At 39.4% G+C, this 20,284-nt stretch overlaps 1 pseudogene; it reads right to left on the reverse strand.

Moving 5' to 3' along the window:
• Positions 1–369: 369 nt before the first annotated feature.
• LOC114637040 lies at positions 370–801 on the reverse strand (annotated as a pseudogene).
• Between the last annotated feature and the right edge of the window lie 19,483 nt (positions 802–20,284).

Raw genomic sequence — 20,284 nt, forward strand, 5'->3', positions numbered from 1 at the left:
GAATCAAAAAGAGAATTTATAATGACTCTTGTATTTTTCTTACATGCGACCAGTTATTCAGACTCAATCATGGTCTGGTCTAGATATCAATCCAATATTCGAAATAACAGTAGTCTGGTTCTGGACATTTTCAGAGACATATTTTGAAGTTGGCTACAATTCTATATGATATTATGTTAGCAAGAGATAAAATAGGGGTAGGATCTGGATTTCAAACAAGTGTTAGTACATGTGTTCAGGCTCTTTTAACTGTCAAGTTAAAATTACTTTTGTCTCTTCTACAGTATCTAATGTAAATTGCATTGATTGTGCACTTTCTTTTTTTTTTTACTTAAGCAGTCTTTAATGAAAGCTGTGTATGAGATGTCTCTACTCATGCATGTTCTCGATTGTTTCTTCTTTGCCCTTCTCCTTTCCTACTTGCCGGGACTTGGCTTTCCTCTCCAGGATCTTCTTGCGGTCCTTGTCCAGCTTTAGCCTGGTGATAACTACCTTGCTGGGGTGGATGCCCACACGCACAGTTGTGCTGTTAGCCTTCTTTCGCTGGACTCGCTCAACGTAGATGACGTATTTCTTCCTGTACACATGAACCACTTTACCAATCTGCTGGCCTTTGTAGTGTCCTCAAACAACCTGAACTTTATCATCCTTTCGAATGGGCATAGACTGAACATTCTACTTCTGTCTCAGTTCTTTGGAAAGAGGGGAAGACATGATCTTCCTCCGAATGTGAGAAGGCGCATTGAAATGCCATTTGCGGTTCTTGCTTTGGTCAGAAGTCATGAAGGGATTGAATTTCATTTTGGCGGTTGCGATCCACCGATGGCCGCAAAAGGAAAACAATTGTGCACTTTCTAATTGTGTTAGTGTATTAAAATCCAGCATGTCAGTTATGGAGTTCTATCAATGAGCTTTTGTTTTATTGCCCTAAGTTTCACAGAACCTTAGTCTTCTGAAGAAAGATTGAAAGTACTGGAAGAAGTAAGTCAGGCTTTAAGCAGAAGCAAGAGGGTAGAGGGCTTGATTATTGTAGGTATAATAGCTTTGATTACATTAATTGCTAGCACCACTGCTTCTGCAATTGCTTTGACACAAGAAGTTAAGACAGCTAATTTTATAAATCATTTAGCAAAAAATGTTACTAATGTTTTGAATATACAAGAGGATTTAGATAGGCATTTGGAACAATAGATCAATGCTCTTTATCCTATTCAAATTATTGGAAGGAGGTTCAGAGTTTAAGAGTAAGGAGCCATCTCCAGTGTCATGCCAAATACAATTGGATTCATGTTAGTTTTAAAATTTACAGTGGTAGTCATTATAATTAGGAAGAAGTCTAAAGATACTTGCAGTGTATTTGGCATAATTGTAACACTTCTCTGGATCTTTTAACTTTGCTTAGTGAGATTATGAATTTAAAGAATGCTGCTCTGCTGAGTGTTGATGCAGCAGATATTGCTGATAAAATTACTCATGGCCTGAGAACAGTATTTCTATTTTGGTCAAGCTTCAAGAATGGCATATATAGCTTGATCATGCTAGCCCTTTTTGTCCTGGGAATACTTTTATTCCTGCCCATCGTGTTAAAGCTTGTCTTTAACAACATCAGCATGTTGGCAGCCAAAGTACATGGCTTGAACCTGAAAATGGACCCCCAGACAGAGTTATTAAATTAACAGGCTGGCAACCCAAGGATGGGTAATATTCTGCACAGAACCTTACCAAACTAAGATAGAAGTGCATTGCTTTTAATAATGCATATTCCATGTCAGGTAAGAAAGGCATTCTTGTCAGAATGACCTAAGACAGGCTCAATCTCATTTATGAAATTAAAAATAGGAAGAGGCGGAGAGCTTTTGGGGCTGCTTGGCAAGAAGCTGACATTGGCCAAGGACAAGGAAGTGGGCTTCAGGCAAGAATCTGACATTAGGCTAGCACAAAGAAGTAATTTCAGGCAGGAATCTAAATATTAGGCTAGAATAAAGATGTAGGCTTCAGACATGAAAAAGACATGGGCTAGGACAGGGAAGTTGGATCAGATATTTTGGTCATCTTGATATGTCCCTAGAAACAGTGATCATGGGAGTGTTCATAGAATTTTGTTTATTGCCTTGCTTGTTCTTTGGCTATTTGTGTCTATTGTATTGCTAGTTCCTCAACCTAGACCTGACCTTAATATTTGCATGTAATTAAAATGGTATAAAAGCAAAAAGGAGGAAGGGGGATGGGATAGGGGGTTTCTAGAGAGGGGAAGTGGGGAAAGGGGAAGGTGTCTGAAATGTAAATAAATAAAATTTCCAAAAAAAACCCAAAAAATGGGAAAAATGAAAAAAAATAGCCAACTTAGACACACACACACACTGCAACACATGTAATCAGGGTTCTGTAAATTTCATGAAAGATTAGCAGATGTTTTTAATTTTTAATTTGTTGCTACTCTAAACATTTGTAACTTTTGGACCAGGGTGTATTACAAATAAATATCCTCACAAACTTTGCTGGAATCATGATCTATAATCTTGCCCATAACCGAAGAAACTGAGTTCAAGTAGTCTCCAGATTTTGCAAGTATAGTTCATTATCAGTCTCACGATCTAAGAAGTTTCTAGACTCTTGTGCATTGTGGAGTACTCACAGCCAATCCCAAAATAAGCTGTTTCTTTGATTTTTATATTAGCATTATAATTTCTTGGATTTTGGTCTGGGATGGTGCTTAACTATTCATGAGATGCAAATGGCCATCATCACACACTTTCTTTAGAGCAGGTGTTCCTGGGGCAATGGTTTAGGGGAAAAATAATGGGGAAAAGGAGACTGGAAATACCAGAGAAAAGCGTCTACAGCTTTGCCAAGAACCAGATTCATACTTCATGAGAACTGAGTTGCATTTAGCTTCTAGTTCCTCTGTTAGTTTGTACCATGTTCTCATGATAATGAGATGATATGTGTGAAATATGAAGGTACCTAGCTGATTTTAGAGACATAGAAAACACCCAATCAAGACACGTGTATTTTACATCTATACTAACTGATTTTTGTCAGAAGCAGGGTTTTTTTTTCCTTTGCAGATAAAAGAGTTTATGGTTAGTTGAGAGACAACTAGAATAAAACATTTTAGGCTAAGAACACACACTTAATGTTATCCTAAAAAGTCTAAATATTACCACCATCATCCAAGAATATCATGGTCTCCTTGAATTTAATTCCAAAGAACCTAAGAATTTCCTTTTTCTCATCTCTAACTCCCCAAGCTATGATTCTAAATGGCCACATCTTCAACCCTTTCCATCTTCATTTGTTTCATGTTAAATCCAATTGAGACTAAAAACATCAAGCAAATCTCGCTATTAACTTCTACTGACACATATTAATATGAGAATACTAATAGAGGAAAGAGGCAAATACTCTTATCTGAAAGCAAAATTCTGTATCAGCAAATACACACTTGGTGCTTGGCATCTCTGTATGCTTGCTGTTAACCTGGAGAGTAAGCACCCTGTCCCCTGCTTCACTACTGCAGAGGAAGCATATTTGCTCCTCTTCAAGGCTTCTATGCAGGCAACTCTGTTGAGGACTGTTAATGAGCAGGTGAATGACAAATTTTAGAGGCCAGAAACTCTTACTCCCAGCCTCGACATTGAGCACAGACTGATTTTAGGCTCTTCCAATGTCTTCACTAGGTCTAGAAGTGCTATGATTCACATGGAAACAGACTTCTTCAAGTGTAGGTAGCACCAAATTCATGGGCAGCTTGGAATACTAAACAGCTGCCACATACCTAATATAAGCTGAGTGAGTTATACTTGAGAATGTGAGTGAATGAGTCTATATGGGATTTATGCTAACTTTAAAGCAGTGTATATGTACATGCTTAATATTTTTGATAACTGGTTTTAATCTTTAATAAGTTCTAAGAGCCCTTTCCATTCTCCATTCTCTTCAAAATGTTGCTAGGCAATTAATTTCCTGAACTATAAAGGAACAACAAACATTTTAGTGTATGTCTTAAAATCTTTATAGAAGTCTTGAGACAAACCTTTATGTATAAATATGATAACTTAAAGTATATTGTAAAATATAGAAATAATTGCATTATGAACATACAACTTATTAAAATGATTTCAGGTTATCATGGTTTTCTTTCATTTTCATCTGACATTTGTATCTTTATTCTTAAGTGACCACGCTAATTCCTGGGGGGGAAAAACTTACAGATATACAAACAGTATCTGTAAGAAGTGCCAAACTCATTTCCTACCTGGCTTTTTTTATAACACTGATTATGTACACAGACCATTCTACACCTAGTAAAATATTTATTTTTACACCAAACAAGTTGAGACCCCAATATCATATGTTATTTGTTCAAAGAAATTATTTCCATAACTGAAAAAGTATTTCTAGAGCTAAACCCAGATACTGAGATTCATCCACTACAGCAGACACCATCTCAGTAACCTCTGGAGCATTTAGGTCACGAAGTCAATCTCTGCCTCACTCATGGAGACTTAAACTCATTAGCAACTAATGATTATTTGTGTTGAACAGGAGTACTACCATGCTGCAAGCTGTCATGGTTGGCATTAATTAACAGCTTTGGTGGTTACAGCAAGTTCAGGCATTGAATAAGCCAACCAAAAGCTCTCTTTGATAGGAAATTGCCTCTCCAGTATTGGAAAAAAAAGGTCTGGTATCAGTAATACTGGCCATCATGAAGTCCCTACAAGTCGAGAGTAATGTTTTAGGACAAGGACATGAGAGAAATAAGAGTAAGACAGTGACTCCTAAAATTCAAAAGTATGATTCAAGGAAATACTGTCTGGGACTAACTGAAGGCTTAGTTTAATCAAAAGCAGATTAAACATGTCAGTAGAAGCACAACTCTACTATCCCATTATTAATAGGTAGTACCAGCAATCATAATGATGTACCTTGATGTTTACAGTGGGGACATGCCCTGTAGGTGAATCCACAAGTAAAGATAAAAGCCCATGTATAAATTAGAAGTGCTAACATTTCATGAATAATGAATAATTGATTGCCAGGGCTCTACAGAGAAAACAATTTACCTGAAGATTTCTTTATCTCTTATTCCAATTTATAACTCTTCCTGACATTTTGTTCTCATATTCAAAATCATGTCAGAGCAAATGAACTATCACAGTATATTAGTTTTATCCATTGATATAAGCAAAACATATTGCTTTTGATTTTTATGAATAGGTAATTTTGTTTTTCATAAATACATAATGAACTGTTTTCCTCTATTTTTTCATGAATGCAAAGAGACTTTTGAATATATAATATATTGCTACAGGGATGTCATTCTCTTCAAGTTTAGACCTATTCTGCCAAGATGCCTGAAATGTTCTGAGGCTGTTTTGTTGTTATTTTCTGAAACAATTTATTTTTTTTAAATTTTAGCATGTAACCAAATCTGTCACCATTACATCATTGACAAGGTTTGCAAATGGCTCATCTCTTACGCTGCAAGACTTCAACCTCAGTACAGGCAGCACTAAAAAGTTTGTAGTTCACGTCATGCCTCAGATGCCTTTACAGAAACACACAATACTTAGGAGTGTTTTCTTTTCTGCCCTGACAATTACATGGGTCCAATCAGAGGAATAACATGAACAGCTACATTGTTTTCATTCTTTTCTTCATTCTCCATTGAAAAAGTGAAAGTGGTCCTTAATTTCATTTTCTCAAAATAAGAAGGGATGATGCTGGAAGGGGATGGTGGTGGAAATGATGTTTTAAAAGAAGTCTTTATCTAGCAGGAAAAGTTACCTGTAGAAGCAAATTATCTCAGGATGAAATAGACTCTGTCTAGATTTGGTAACTTTGAAGCCATTTCCAAAAATAACAAAAGCCTTACTTCTTTGGTGAATGTCCTTTACCAAAAATCTGTAAAGAGTAACTTGTTAGTTAGTTGTTATGATTTCAATAATGTCCCCAGAAAGGTCTTTGTGATGAAAGAATGGTCAATAGCCTGTCATTTTATTGGGAGGGAATGAAGCCTTTAAAACTGTGACCCACTGGGGAAGGAGTAGCATAATGTCTATGTCTATAAGATATTATGAGAGCTAAGTTTCTTCCTTTTTCTCTTTTCTCCCATCTCCATACCATGTAGTTAGCAGTCTGCTTTCCCAGGCATTCCAACCATGATTAGCCTCTACACAGGCCCATAAACACTAGGGTAGACAGACCAGAATGGAACTCAATTTATTGACTAGACAATTGAAAGCAACTCAAAGTGTCCTACATATTGCTTCTCTATAGTGAGCGAATGAATGAATGAATGAATGAATGGAGATAATGCGTAGAAGCAGTCAGTGTAAACTATGAAGCAGTGTCTATGAAATGATTAGTATTTTGGATAGATGCTTTTTAAGCTTCAATAACTTCTAAATACGTTTCCATTCTCAACTGTCCACTTCTTTAAAAAGGTTTCTTTGATGAGTGAGGACTTCACTTACCTGTAGATAGTATAGATGAGTATTTAGAACAGCCAGGAACTATACTGGTTTAGTAACGGGGCAGTTGTAGGTTCTCCAAGATCTACAACCTCGTTGTCCATGAGTAGCTGGCAAGGTTTCCAGTACTGTACATTCTTTCTTCTTGCTGAGTAAGTCTTAAGTCAGGCTGGAGAGATTTTGGTTGCCACCAACATATGTGTGTCACTACTTTATCCTTATAGTTATTGTGTCATGCTGGTCATTGCTGTTGTATATTAATGGATATATAGCTGCAACTAATGAAAAAAGAGGCCATAAATTTTAAAGAGGTGAGGAAAGGTATGAGAGGGTTTGGAGGAAGGAAAAGGAAGGAAGAAATGGTGTAATTATGTTGTAATCACAAAAAAAAAAAGAAAGAAAAAATTTAGGAAAAGCTAACTTTAAAAGTGAGCTAATCTCATTCACCATAAAAGAACAATAACAATGAAGCACACCAGGCCTCCGTCAATCTATCAGCCAATCATGCTAGAGGGCTTCCCAAAATGCACAAAATTATTAAATGGAGCCTCACTACTAAAAGTAGTAGTTGTTGTAGGAGAAATGGACAATCTCCTTAGGCTTTAACTTCCAAATCACATGTTATGGTGATTGCATTCAAGATGTGTCAAGAGAAGCAGCTCTCTTCCTTCCTTGCACAGAGGCCATGGTTTAGCAAGTATGGCTTAGGAAGGACAGATAACTGAGCAACCCTGAACTACTTTGCCGTATGATTTTTCTTCATACAGACCTGGATCTAAGCATGAATGTGACTGCTCTCTGTGACAACTCTATATTAGAATTACCCTAAAGCAGCAGAGGAGGAAAAGAATTTCCTTCCGGACACAGCCTGGACTTTGTAGCTATCCCCAGAAGCTCACAGCCAGCTCTCCCTGGTACTTGTTGATTATTTCTAGCTACTTTTGAATATTCAGACACAAATGGTCCTTCTCTTGTTCTAATTTGGTAGATAGATTTCCAAGTGTCCCAGAGTTTGTTCAACTGGACCTATCGTGTAAATGCAAAAATAATGGTACTGTTCTAGAAAAACATAATTGAATGAAGGGTGGATCTCCTTACACAGCCTATTGAAGAAAATAGAGAATGTTTCCCTCCTCTAAATATTCTGCCTGAGCATCCCAGTTAAGTTAATATAAGCTTACCACTTAGTACTTAGATGGCAGAAATGCCATCTTACTCTGCTTTAAGACATACTTGCAGATCTACAGGAAAAAAAGGTACTTGTTTGGAAAACTACAAATTCTGTCACCTCCCAAGACACAAAATCCCTTATCAGTGCCTGAAGACAAGAGCAAGTATCTCACAACTCTTTCTGAGGATCAAACCCAAGGAGATTAAATAATAGCATAAAGGATGTGTTCAAATCATGAGAGGACAGAGGTATCTGAGAGAGTCAGAAAGCACCTCCAGGCCCAAGGTACCTAGCCACACTCTCTTCACTCCAATTAGCACTAAATAAAACACTAGCTCTACCTGTACCCCTGGCCCAAGTATGACACATCCACATATGACTGCATTATCATGAATCAGTTCTGTTTTCTGAACAGGAGTCTCCAATCTTTCATCAGTGAAGCTTTAATTGGTATAATCATACAAAATTGCAGAACTCATTTTCTCTTTCACTTCTGATCATTGGTTTGGCTGCAGTTTCTTTATTGGGTGCTATCTTAATGTACTAAGGCCACCTGCCCTGTTTGGTAAACCTTAAGAGATTAGAGATTCTGTCCCAATGCTAAATTGAGCTACCCCCAGAGTGGACTTGGGAGATTGTCAAAGTCTTAGAACAAAGCTACCGAACTATTTGGTGCATCCAGTCAATGTGCCTTCCCTCACCCCCAAGTTCAAAGGGAAAATTTAAAGATCTTAAATGATGACAAAAATAATAACAAATTCATGTATTTTATCTAGACTATCTGAGTTGTTGGCATATAGTTTTTCTGAACACTATTTCTCAATTTTTAAATTTCCATTTCTACTATTTTTGACTTTAACGTTTTACAACTTATTGTTTCTCTTGATTGGTTCTCACAGCTCAGTTTATCAGTCATATGGAGAATGAGGGTTTTAAAATATTGTCTTTTTGTTTTTAGCATTTGTTATTTGTCATTTAATTATTCATTCTCTTTGTCGATTCCTCCTTTCTGGTTTCCCTTGTGTTTATCTTTATGCTGAAGTAGGGTATCTAATTTCTGGGATTCTGCTTTCTTGTTTTCTTGTTGGTAAAGTATGTCTAACATAGTTAAGTGTTACTTTACTGATTCACCACACCCCACAAATGTTGACAACTGTTTTTATCCATATAAATAATGATTTTGCTTATGACTTTCTCTTTCCACCCAGAGTTACATAATGGTATATACAGGGTTTCAGATGATACATTTTTTTACTCTTTGGGGTCAATTTTAAATTTTATTCCTCTCAAATTTATGCTATATACAATATTATGTCTATGGAATATATTTACTTTGATTTTTTAAGGTAAGTACTCAGTTGATTTTTTGTGAGACTGTGTTGTGTATGCTAAAAAACAGTATACACTGAGCTCCTTGATTGATCTTCTATGTGTACATACTATTTCACACATGGTTGTTTTTAATCCAGTCTTCTATTCTGTGTTTTCCTTTCTGTATCCATTAAAATCTCCAACTATAATTAATCATATAATTATGTCTGTATTTGATATTTTGTAGTCACATATTTCAAAATTCTCTTAACAGGCATAAGAATCTTGATTATCATGTGATTTTTTTCTTTTACATGTATTTAATAAGCCACTTTCTTTTCATTTTGATTTTCGGTGGTAGGGGAAAGAAAATTTAGTTTGGCAAAGAATGCATGAGATAGAAGTAGAATAAGCCCAAATACCACCAGGGACGGCAACCTCTCCCAGCTTGAATCCGGCATTACTGAGTTTCCCAGAACATCCTGAGTCACAGCGACCAGCCTTTTAGGAATGTTCTTTGCTCTTGCCAATTTTTCTTGTGACAGTTTTGTGCTATCCTGGTCTAAAACACTTTAAACCAGATGCATTTTCTCTGTTTCTATTGTAACTGCTTGACAGGTGACTCGAGAGCGTTTTGGAAGAAAAGGCACACTTTCTAAAGTGACCCAGGCCCCGTAGTATCTCTCTCACTGCATCTAGGATTTCCTACTATATGCCAGAGCACCATCAACTTCTGCTTCTTTGCCAGTTGTTTTAAAATTGTACTTTTTTTTCTCCAGTGTTTTAGAACAGCTCTCATGTTAGTGAACTTCCCCTAAAATATCTGTTCTGGTTCTTTTATATTGCTAACAGTTTGTTGCAGCTTACCATTTTATTAACCGCAGAATGCTTGCTTCGTTTTTAAAGTCTAGCTAATTAAATTAAGAGAAAACATTGCTACTTAATTTGTATTCATTTTAAGTTATCACACGAATGGGTTTCATCGTAGCATCTCAGACATGTGTGGTATAATACTTTGTTCTATCTATCACCTTCCCCACTTTGTGACTGCTAGCCATTCCTGTGGGGCTCTTTCTCTCCCCAAGTGGTACTACTTCTCCGTATCTCTTTCATGTCTTGTGGATTCCATCACCACCTCTTTCTTCTCCTTCTTCTCCTTCTTCTCCTTCTTCTCCTTCTTCTCCTTCTTCTCCTTCTTCTCCTTCTCCTCCTCCTCCTCCTCCTCCTCCTCCTCCTTCTCCTTTTCCTCCTCTTCTTCCTCCTCCTCTTCCTCCTCCTCCTCTTCCTTCTTCTTCCAAGATTCTTTTTCTTGTTTCATAACTACAAATATACACACCCATATACCACACTCACCACACATACACACACACATACTTAATTTTACATTTGACTTCTACATATGAAAGAAAACATCTAAATTTCCCTTACTAGGTTTGATTTGTTTATCTTAACATACTACACAGTTCTCTTCATTTCCATGCAGATATCAAGATTTGATTCTTCTTTGTACCTGAATAAAATTCCATTGTGAGTATGTACCACATATTATTGATCCATTCATTTGTGGAGGGCTTTTAAGGCTGCCTCCACTTTCAAGCTGTTATGGACAGTCACACAGTCAATACAGATGTTCAAGCATCTCTGTAGTATGATGACCCACCATCTATCACTTTTTGACATGCAGAACTATTTTAGAAGTATCCTGAGGGCTTGTGAAAAGCTCTTCACTACATTGATTGAGCCTTTGTACTTGATAAGCCTTACTTTCTCAGGCTTACTGAGAATTAAAAGATCTTTTCTATTCCTAGTGTCCACATCTGTTCCACTAGTAACTTCACCCTGATCAAAAGACCTTACAAACTTTACCCACTTCAGTCACAGCCCTCTGTGGCCCTCTTGTATCATACAGAACTGGCAGCATTCAGTTGTCCTTACTCGGGCCTTGTTACTGCTCAGTCGGCCGTGCTATTGAAATTCGTTTCTGTAGCTTTCCTGTCCTATCTAGAAGACAAGAGTCTCGCAGCAGACTTTTTGGCCCTCTGTCCCATCTTTCACTTCCATAATGTTCTTTGAGCCACAGGAAGTATTGTGTTGTAGATGAGTCAGTTGGGTTGTGGCTAAGGACCACATGGTCAGTTGTGCTTTGGGTTAAAATCCATAGATCTTAATGAGCACTTATTTTCAGTGAGCTATGATATTACAACAAATTGCTAAATTCATGTGCATTTATTGATAAACATTGAAATCATAATCTATGTTTCTGTGATAATAAATTCTCCATAAACAGCACCACTCACATACCAGAACTGAACTATTTCTAAGTGGCAACTTCAGTACAAAGTGTCTACTGGGATCAATTCAAAGAAAAAAAAAAGGAAATGAGTTTTTTATTTTTGCAAGTGGTTTGTGGAAGAATTTTCAAGTAAATCTTTTTAGTTAAAATATAATAAAAATTATAATATGTAAAAGGATTTCATGCACAGCTTGGACAGATCACAGCAGACTAGATGGTTCCACAAGGGGAGGTTTATTAAGAGAGTGGGAGAGCGGGAGGAGAGAAGAGAGGGTAGAGGCTGGCCATGACCACGTGGAAAGAGGGGGAAGGGAGGGGGGGAGGGGAGATGGCAACCTGCAGGTGCAGGGTCGAGGAGAACAAGAGAGAGAGGAGGGGGCAAGCAGCCCCTTTTAGAGTGGGCAGGGCTACCTGCCTATTGCCAGGTAACTGTGGGGAGGCGTACCTGGCTGTTGTCAGGTGACTGTGGAGGTGGAGTTTAACAGATTACTAACATTCCCACGTTTTGGTTTAATTAAAAAGAAAAATTAGAAAGAGGTGATGGTGAAGCAGGAATAGGGTCATCGTGAAATCTGGCTACTTCTTACTGGCTTTGGGGGCGATGTGTCTCTAGGGGGAACCTAGAAGAATGGGAGATGTTTGTCTGGTCTTAGGAGAACTGGCTGTTTTCTGATGTCCAGGGTCAGGTCCAGTAGAAGCAGCTGTGTGTGTGGCAGGAGATGGAACATCTGGAGGTTGCTTCTCTGGAGCTGTATTGGATGCACCTGGACTTGACAAGATGTAGGAAATAAGATTAAGAACACTTGGAGAAAGATTTTTTCTAAGATGTACATTTGAAACCCAGAGGGATCCCACCCTTTGTTATAGGTAGTGAGTGGGAATTTTAGGCAGATGTACTTATCTGGATGGCATCCATGAGAGGTAGATCTGAGTGGGTTTCCTGTAGATTATAAGTTTACAAAAGAGATAACAGCATGAGTTAACACAAGTAGTCTTTCAACTGAGTTTAGGTAATGAGGTAACAGATAAAATCTGTGAAAACTTAGCTGTCAATGCAGTCAGAAGTCTGATAAAGAGAAAACAAAAATCTACCAGTTATACATTATTTTTAAAAAATGACAGAGTCCACTAGCCAACAGTTCCCGTGGTTTCCATAGTCTCTTGGGTGAAGTCAGTCTCGCTTCCAAGCATAGAAGCTGCAGGGCTTTTTTGTGTGGAATGGATACACGTGACATGAGAAATGACTTACGTTGTTTTAGTCAAGTCATTTGACTCAGGGTATCCAGTTGTGTTTGTCCACATACAATCTAGGCTGTATGTTCTAGGAGTCCGGCGTCCAGGTCTTCTGAAACCATCTTGGGCTAACTCTTAGAGGCTTTGGGCATTCTATCAGCCATAAACTTAAAATATACAATTAGCAGACTTCTGACAAGATTGAAAGCCATAAGGATTGGTTGTAACTGAATAGAATAATAGCAGTAGTAAAAATCTATCAAGACAGAGCCTTTCTTATCCTATCTTAAGTAAGTTTGGCAGGTTGTGTAGGTAGAGAAAAGCACATTTTTGTATTAGCATAGAAACAATTTGGCTAAGCTGGATCATACGGCTGGCAGATTGGACTATGAGCCAGTTGTCACAGGTGGGTCAGGTCTGCAGGTAGCAGCACAGCTGCAGGGCGGGACTTCCTGTTAGCTGCTGAAAGTTGTTGTCCAATGACTCTGGCAGCCGCATTTAGGAAAAGTAAGCATGTCTCATATCACCGCAACGCTAGTTTTTTTTGTAGTGGAAGGCACTGCTAGTACTCACTTTACAGGTCTCAGGCGGGAGGATTTAAGGGGAAAACCCAGAGCAGAGCTAAGAACCATAGAGAGGAGGGACCAGGCAAACCGGCTGACCCATCGCAGAGGAGGCGAGGGGAGCTAGCTGGGCCCTGGACCCGCTAGCTTTCCAGGCAAGGCGCTGGAACTAAGGTTCCAGTCGACAACCCGCAAATGACGAAGGAGGGAGAAAGGGAAAAGGGCATGAAAGACTGGCCCTTGGAAGAGTCATCTGGGGACTATGGTTGGAGCTGGTGCTCCTGAGGCAAAGAAAACAGTCTGTCCAGGCTTGGCGTGGAGTACTCAGCAGCGAGAAACTGTCTGGAGAGGAAGAGGGGAAGTGTCTCATCCAAGGGGAGCTGTCCTAGAGTGGTTCAGGGAAGGACAGGGTTCAGGGAAGGACACTCTAGCTCAAGGAATCTTCCCTGGGACCATGTGGAGGGTTACTCTAGCCAGTGGGGGATGGGGAAGCTTACCAGTTCTAGGCTAGTATGTGTGGAACCTGCAGACATCCGCTAGAGTCACAGTAATTCCCCCATTTTGGTTTAATTAAAAGGAAAAATTAGAAAGAGGTGTGGGGCGGAACCTTGGGTGGGGAGCAGGCAGAACACATGGGAAGGAGTATAGGGAATTTAAATGTGGAACCGGGGGTCTATGTGCCTGTCCTGGTACCCAGCCCACGTGGCAGAGTACCACTTGGGCAGCCGCAGCGGCTCAGCCCACATGGTGGAAGTTTGGCGAGCCTCGCAGCAGCAGCAGCAGCAGCACAAGACGGGGGTTGTAGCAGTGGATGTTAATTCACCCGCTCGGTGGTGGCGGGTAGTAGCAGATGAAGTCCGAGTGGTCGTTGTGTCCATCTTGTACAGTCGCAGCAGCTGAGGTCCCCGAAGTCTTCGTATCCGGGTTTCGGCACCAATAGAAGGTCACACGCAGCTTGTAACAGATCACAGCAGACTAGATGGTTCCACGAGGGGAGAGTTTATTAAGAGAGTAGGAGAGCGGGAGGAGAGAGAGAAGAGTAGAGAGGGTAGAGGCTGGCCATGACCATGTGGAGAGAGGGGGAAGGGAAGGGGGGAGGGGAGACAGCAACCTGCAGGTGCTGAGTCGAAGAGCCAAGAGAGAGAGGAGGGGCCAAGCAGCCCCTTTTAGAGTGGGCAGGGCTACCTGCCTGTTGCCAGGTAACTCTGGGGAGGAGCATACCTGGCTATTGCCAGGTGACTGTGGAGGTGGAGTTTAACAGATTACTAACAATATGGACTTCCTCATATGGAACTTGGGGGAGGGGAGGAGGGGAGGCAGTCTTTCACAGTGTCTGGGAAATATTTCTCAGACAGCAGATCAATAAATATAGTGGGAGAACATTGAATTAACTTAGGAGAGGAATCAGTAGACATTGGAGATGAATGAACCTTGAGTATCTGCCCCCCCTTTTTCATATTCCCTAATGTTTCTATCATGGTGGCCTAGAGCTAATAGAGTATACTTGTGATCACGATTAGATAATGTGAGATAGTTCACTTTCTTTTTTGCTAATAGAATGGAAAGAAAATGGCAATAGGTGATGACCATGAACTCTAGGCATGGCGATCTGTGTGACGTAGACCTAAACATGGCTACCTCTAAGAATAGACCCCTGAGCTACATCCCATCACACACTCCACTGACATTCATTTTTAAAATGTTTTAAAATTTATCAGAAACAGGCATTCCTCGAACTCCTGAGACAATGTGAATGTTCAAGATTAGAGTTTTTAAAAGTTACAAACCCAGAAACTAGAAGTTAGTACAAGAGCCAGCCATAGGGAAGTGTGAATCCTGATACATCTGTTAACTTCTTGGGAGATGCAATAACTCATAACATCAATTCCAGACATCCGTTCACCACAGCACCTGCTTTTGATAGAATGATACTATAAAATACTCTTTCTGACTTGCTATCAAATGTGTCTACAACACACCAGTGTCTCAATCAAAAAATCTAAATGACTCAATCCCCTAATTTCTGTCTTTATACTCTTCCCATAGGGGTCCTCTGAGTACAAAGAGCCATAAGTCATGCTTTATCTGATACTTTTTCTATATAAAAGGTGTTTTTAAATTCAGACTATCACAGCATACTCAGACCTCTTGACAGTAACTCCATGTGTTGAAACATATTGGCTAAAACCCTGAGTCTCTAGCATAAGAGCAGCACTTGATTGGTTATTGTTTGATGGCGACTAAGGAAATATGACCTTCTCCATCCTTATTCTTGAAAATTTAATTTCTAAACTCATATGTCAGTGTTGTTTGGAGGTGGGAACTGTAGACAGTGATCCTGTCACATATTCATCCATTTGCTGTCTAATGGAACAGTGTATTGTTTTAGGAATGGCCTTCTTTTAGAAGAGAACTGTCCTGGTATAATTGTTCTATCGTGCCGTGTGATGTTCTCCACTATGGCTGTCATTTGTTTCTCTGCTGCTATAATAAAACACAAACCCAAAATAATTTGAAGAGTAAAGTGTTTATTTGGCTTATAATTCCATGTCTCTGAGGGAAGTCAGGGCAAATATTCGAGCAGGAACCTGGAGGCAGGAACTGAAGCAGAGACCATGGAGGGATCCTGCTTATTTGCTTGTTCCCCATGACTTGCTCAGCTTGCTTTACTATGCAGCCCAGGACTACCTGCCCAGGGGTAGCACTGCTATCCTAAATCATCATTAATCAAAAAAATATCCGACAGATATTCGCATAGTCCCATCTGAGGGAGGCAATTCCTTAACTGAGTTTTTTCTTCAAAGAGCCTCTAGTTTATATCACATTGACAAAATCTAACCAGTACCACTGTGCTACGATGCAGTGTGAGGTCCTCCCTGGAAGATCAGCAGATACCACAAAGACTGGATTTTCTGGCCTCCAAAACTATGAACCAAATAAACTTCCAGGCTTTATAAACTACTTGGCATCCAACTTGCTGCAGCAACAGAATACAGACTAGAACATCAGTTGATGCTACAAGAAAGCCAGATATGGCCAGCTCATCTCCCTTTGCTTCAGTTTCCTCACCTTTAAATGAGAAGCTTAGGATACGTGATCACTGGCTTTCTTTCCGGGTCCAAAACTCCGGAATTTTAAATAAGACACTAGACATTTCCTCTTGTAAGGTTTCCCTGGCCATTCATACATTCATTTGTTAAATAATATTTTAATTTTGGTTCCAAATGTTAAAGAGATTTTTGCGTGTTGAACAAATGGCACAATTTACAAGCTAAATGCTTCAAGGTGATCATAAATTGCAAAGGGCTGGTTATAGAACTGAAGCTGTGAAGAGAAGACTGGGGATTTATAATCAGAACAGACAGCAAGGCTTCTGGAATGCCACTGGGGAAAGGAAACTATTCCAATGCAAAACAGGCATTACAGAGTTTCTCAGAACAATGTCCTGAGTCACAGTGGCCAGTCTATTAGGAACACTCTTTGCTCTTGCCAATTTTGTTAGTGAAAGCTTTGTGCTATCCTGGTCTAAAACAGTAAGCATGTATTTTCTCTGTTTCTTTTGTAACTGCTTCAAAGGGTGAATGAGGGCATGTGGAGAGCAAAGGCATGCCTGTTAAAAGCCACAGTTATCCCTAGCTAGCCAATTTCTGTTGTTCCAGAAACAGCCATTCTGAAGGTTGGCTGAGGTCTTGTTTAGAAAATCAATTAGTACAGAAGTTTAGGCCAGCGAGGAGTGTGGCTCAAGTGTAGAAAGATTCAGGAAATATTTCTCCCATTTTGTTGCCTGCAAGAAAACAGATCCATTGCCTGCAAGACTCATATGACACAGACCACGAGCAGGAAATGAATCTGTCTAGAAAGGATTTCTCTTTTAGATTTTATCAGTAAAAAGATGCTGAGCAAGTCAAAGCTAGAGTCTAGTGAGGATCAGAGAGTTTCAGGGATGCATCATGATCCTAGGCATAAATTTTGCTTTCATTTCCACTTTCTTACACATAAAAAAATCTTTCAAATGTTCTGATGGCAGTACAGAGCTTTTCATTCAATCGCCAAGGATCTTTCAAGCAGCTGAACATTATATATTTATGTTCTTCAGGTGATTTTCAGGCTATCTCACACAGAAAACAGAAGTTGACTTTGAGGGAAAGAATAAGTGAATTTTCAGGGGGATATCTAGGCATGGGCCCCCCTACTGCTACCACATTCTACTCCATAGCAGTAAGGATCTTTCCATCTTTAACACAATTATATAACCCAATATTGTCATCATTTTTACTCTTCCTTTATAGGAAATTAGTGAAGAGTATTTAAATGTATAAAATGTAATTTGATAGGTAAATATGTGACAGCAGGTTTGCAGAGGTTCCCATTAAATCACAAAACACAACTAAGAGACCATTCAAATAATCCGGATGACAACCTGAAGACCTATAAGAGGCTGAGAGGGGTTTAGATAATGGGACTAAGACTCATATGGTAATTAGAGAATATTTGCATTGATACATTGTATGTTGCCACACTACTTCTCTCAAAAGGAACAGATACCCTAAATATATTTTATATTCCAAGAATTGGAGTTTAGGAGCATACTAGTGTTGGTAACTGTAAAAATGAGACTGGGGTGATCATCGAAGGTATAAATTTCAATAGAGAGGGGAAGAGAAGAGAAGGAAACATGAGTGGAGAAGACAAAGGGGGAAGGGAGTTGGGAAGAAGGAATCAGAGGGAAAGAGGAGAATGATATAGTCACTGAATATTTTGAAGACTTAAAATTCTAAGTTCTGGCATTTTGTCAGAGAACAAAAACAAACAAAATGGACACTCTTTGCTTTCTTGTAATTTATATTCCTTATTTAAGTTATTAGTTTTGGAGAATAGGATTATTAAGACAGAATTTCACTCTTGCCCAGGAGAGTCTGGATTTCACTAGGTAGCCTAGGCTGGCCTCAAAGTCGAAGCAATTTGCCTGCTTTAGCTTCTGAGTTGCTGGGATTGCAGGTTTGAGCTGTAGTTTTTAATTGCAAATTCCGGAAATATGCAATATGTTAGATGTTTATAATACTTTGTAGAAAATTTCAGCAAAAAAATGAGTTAGGTGCATGAAGATAATTACAATTTCAAATATTATACATACTATCTTTAGATGTGCATTGGACAGAAACCACTAAATAGCATCTGTATGTAAAACATCCCTTCCACCAGGAGGGCACTGTGAGCGATGATGCCTGAGCACCCAGACAGCAGATAGCCCTGGCAAGAGGGAGAGTAAGGAAAAGTAAGAAAAGAAGTTTCAGGTAATGGCTCCAGTAGGGCAACGTGAGTCATGTGTGTTTTGCATTTTGTACTGGGAAACCAATGAAGCCTTTCAACAAAGCAGTCACCCTGACTTGCTCTTTACCAAGATCACTCCAACAAAAGTAGAGCCTGAAGCTACTGTTAGGAGGTGACAGCAATCTGAGTGACAGTTCATGTTGCAGAGTACTGGTATAACAGGTTATGCCATTTAAGTCTCTTTAAAGTAGAGACACTGGGGTTTGGTGATGGATTGGATATATAGTAAGAGGGGGTTAAAGACAGATGCTTGTCCTGAGGCTGAGGTAAGTGGATAACAGGTGACTAGTTTGGACATATTTATATGTTTGATATGCTGATTGTATGTCTACTGCAAGATGTTGAGTGGACCATTAAAAAGGCCCTTGTAGGGGTGTCTATCTAACAGTCAACAGCATACTTAAGGCAATAAGATGCGAGAAATGATCACGAAGTCCAGAGTAGAGAGAAAGGCAAGAGCTCAGGACTGAGCCCTGGGCGCCCAACGTTAACGTGACTGAGGAACAGAGAGAAAAATGTTAGAGCCCCTCATGATGAAGAGTGGCAAGGAACATTTTGAAGAGAAGAACGAATAATCTCAGCCTGAGCAGGCCTGCCACATAAGAAGTCAAATCCAGGTCTGGGCTGTGTGATCACTGGATGCCACTTTTGGTAGATGCTATGACTTAAATATGGAATGTCCCCATATGTTAAGGCTTAGCTCCTAGTTTGCTATTATTGGGAGGTAATGGAAGTTTTAAGAGGCAGGCCTAACAGACAATCTTTAAAAGCTTGTTGTCTAAGTCCCTTCCTCTTTTGCTCATTTACATCCCAGCCATGAAGCAGTTTGCTGTGCCATGCACTCCTACTATGCTCTGCAGCTCTCCATATGCAAAATGTTAAGAACCGCCCACATTCTACAAACAGGTTCCTCCTGCCTTTGATGAGTCAGTGCCAACAACACATCATCACTAAAGGCCAATGCCACATATTTCCACTATGCACACTTCCTCCAGCATGGCAGGACCATTTAAAGGCTCCATAACCACAGGGGTGTTGGGGGGAGTGGCACACATTAATCCCAGCACTCAGGAGGCAGATGCAGGCAAATCTCTGAGTACTGGGCCAGCCTGGTATAGAGTAAGGTTCAGGATAGATAGAGCAACACAGAGAAACCCTGTCTCAAAAACAAAATAACCAACGACAAAAAGGCTCTGTAACTCTTCAAACACCACCAACAACTGGAGACCAAGTATTCAAATATATAAGCCTGTGAGAAGCATTTCTCATTCAAAACACAGCAGATCCCTACTCCTTAAGAAATGTGTGGTTCACTATGCAGGCAATGCACGTGTCTATGAATTTCATTGAGTTGACAACTCTCACTGTCCATGGTAATCTAACTTTATTTTCAGCCAAGTTGAAAGACGGGATGCCTATGTCAGTTCATCGGAGCTTTCCTTTCTCCTGATCCCTTTCTAGATTCTTAACATCAATGAATCAAATGTCATTAGGATTTCTTTATAACCTAAAGATTTTGGAGAATTACAGAGATTGTGATGTGAGCAATAGCCTCAAAGATTGAGTGTTCAGGCTAAGAAATGAGATGTTCTAGCAGGTTTCTGGAAGACATTTGGCCAGAGGACCTAGTACTTATGAGAATGAAAACAGAAATTTTGGAGTCTTTTCCTAGCCTTATTTCCTAGGAATCCATCTCTCAGTAAACCTTTCTGAGTTTGTGAGTTCTTTTTCTCCTCCTCAGTTAGAGATTTTGTATTGTATGTTATAAAATGATACTTAATATGTCAATCATCTGATATCTATTTAATTATGCAATGTACATCATGTTGGAAATTGTTTAAGTTAGCTATCCTATGAGTAATTGTGGCTTGGTTGCATATGTAATATGGGAAACAGCTGCAGA

This window comes from Grammomys surdaster, unplaced genomic scaffold (assembly GCF_004785775.1).
Source record: "Grammomys surdaster isolate TR1022 unplaced genomic scaffold, NIH_TR_1.0 125146, whole genome shotgun sequence".
Taxonomy (NCBI): domain Eukaryota; kingdom Metazoa; phylum Chordata; class Mammalia; order Rodentia; family Muridae; genus Grammomys; species Grammomys surdaster.